Raw genomic sequence first — 2555 nt, forward strand, 5'->3', positions numbered from 1 at the left:
GTTGTCCCTTCATGTTTTTAAAGGCACAAGGGGGGACTGACCAAATTAAATGGGCCCGAGATTTTTACTCTCACCACCATTCACCTGAACCTCCATCTTCTCCCTTACAAAATGGAGGATGCTAATACTTCCTCACAGAGTGAGGCTCTGATAAAGCAATGAACCCAAAGCATGTCTCCCTGCTTTGGCGCAAAGTTACTTCCCAATTAATGGTGCTCTCTAAGAGGTTGGAGGGTACAAAGTTCATGAGCCCGTAGTCTAATGAAGAGACTGGAAGTCTGAAGACTGGACTTACTGGCCTTGATTCTTAACTCTCTGTGTCTCCGTCACTCCATCTATCCAATGATGGTTTTTCCTAAATATGAAATGAAATGGCCTCAGTAATGCTTAACTCCCCAGGGCTGTTGTGCAATAAATAAGACAAGTAGTTGTGGACATGCTGTCTAGAACAAAAAGTACTGGCTATGAATTTTACAAGTTGTGACAATGACTATATGGGGTGCACTGGTAAGAGCACTGGATTAAAAGGCAAGAAACTTGAAATTTCTTCTAATTTGCTGTGTGGCTTGGAGCAGATCCCTTCCCCTCTCGGAGTTTCCTCATTTTACCAGTGGGCTCGGTGCTGTCTGAAATCCCTTCGTTGAGGACATTGTCATTCTGCCTTTGGCTGATGCAAAATGAGTGGGATTATCTACAAGGGCTCCACAGGGGAGCTCCCAGGGGGAAACTGAGGGTGGCCAGGACTGGCAGCCAGACCACCTAGAAAACGGTCCCCACCCCAGGATTCTGGCTAGGGGCCACTCGAGGGCCATGGAGCAGATCGTGGTGGTCAACATCTCTTCTCTGGGTCCGTGAAAATCTGCCTTCTTTTCAGACTCTCAGCCAAGAAGCTCTCAAACCTCCTCCCTGTCAGTGTCAGGGCCAGATCACAGCCTGGAAATGAGCACACACTGAGCCCTTGGGAACTTTAAGGATAAGGGGACTGGAGGGCTATTCAGACATACAGGAAATGGGAATTAAGAGGGAAAACAATGCTGGATCTGGAGCCAGAAGACATGGCTTCCCATGCTGGCTTTGCTCCTTAGCAGCTGCGTCGGCTGCAAACTGCCTCAGCTGCCGAGCCTCGGCATGCTCCTCTGTAAAATGGGGCTTTCGTTAGGCTCACGGGGGGGTATGTACTTAGTGATGCCAGGGAAGCTGTGAAGTGAGGTTTGCCTGTTAGCTGTGGGACTGGGATAAGACTGCAGAGAACAAGGGGCTAGGGGACTGGAAAAAGGGATGGCAGAGCCACCTGCCCCGAAAGGGGTGCGTCAGCCTCCAACAGATGGTCCCTGAGGAGGGATCAGGCTCAGGGGCAGTGACGTGAGTAAGCAAACCCAATACCCCTGGCGATGCCTTATCCAGCCTGGGGGGACAAAGGCTGTGTTTCTTAGATACCCTGGCTCCGGGGCTGGTCCCCAGTGAAGCTCTGTAAACAAGCTGCCCTGCAGAGCTCTGGGTCTGGCCATCTGTTCCCTGAACCTGGCTTGCTGGGCCATCCCTCCCAGGAGCTTCCACTGGTCTCTTACCAGACCTTCTTGTCCAGATGTGTGGATGGAGCTATCCTTTCCCAGATGTGGCTGCACAAAGCCAGAGCAGAGCAGCAGGATCTGACGAATGTTGGTCTGGTCTCTCCCTGCAACCTTCTCTCTTCGAGCAGATGATGAAAATTACCCAACCTCGGACATCAAAGGAGTAGTCATGGGGACTGGGACCTTCCTGGTGAGCCTCAGATGCCCCCATTCCACAAAGGCCTACGGCAGTGATGCCAAAGATGAGGACAGGAGGGAGCTCAGCCATGCGCTCTGCCATGTTCCAAGCACTCGCTGAGGATGGGGCTACAATAGTGAATGAGACAGACATGGGTCATGACCTCATGGAGCTTCCAGACTTGTTAGAGAGACAGACATTAACCAAACAATCATGTAAAACAACAAAGGGTCATAACTGCTGTGAAGGCAGGGTACCGGGGAATGTAGAGTAGGGGATAAGTACCTAGTACAGTGATGGCGAACCTATGACACACGTGTCAGTGGTGACACGCGAACTCATTTTTTTTGGTTGATTTTTCTTTGTTAAATGGCATTTAAATATATAAAATAAATATCAAAAATATAAATCTTTGTTTTACTATGGTTGCAAAGATCAAAAAATTCCTATATGTGACACGGCACCAGAATTAAGTTAAGGTTTTTCAAAATGCTGACACGCTGAGCTCAAAAGGTTCGTCATCACTGACCTAGTAGGAGGGGGACCTCAGAAAAGGCTTCCCCATGCCCTGGCCCATTGCTCAGTGGTTAGAGCATCGGCCCTCAGACCAAAGGGTCTCGGGTTCAATTCCCAGTCAAGTGCATGTGCCTCGGTTGCAGGTTTAATCCCTGGCCCGGTCAGGGTGAGTGTGGGAGGCAACCAATCCATGTGTTTCTCTCATGCGATGTTTGTCTCTCTGTTCTCTTCTCTCTCTCTCTTCCTTCTCTTTCTCTCCTCCCTTCTCCTCCCTCCAATTCTCTCTAAAA

Source organism: Myotis lucifugus, unplaced genomic scaffold (assembly GCF_000147115.1).
Source record: "Myotis lucifugus unplaced genomic scaffold, Myoluc2.0 scaffold_260, whole genome shotgun sequence".
Taxonomy (NCBI): domain Eukaryota; kingdom Metazoa; phylum Chordata; class Mammalia; order Chiroptera; family Vespertilionidae; genus Myotis; species Myotis lucifugus.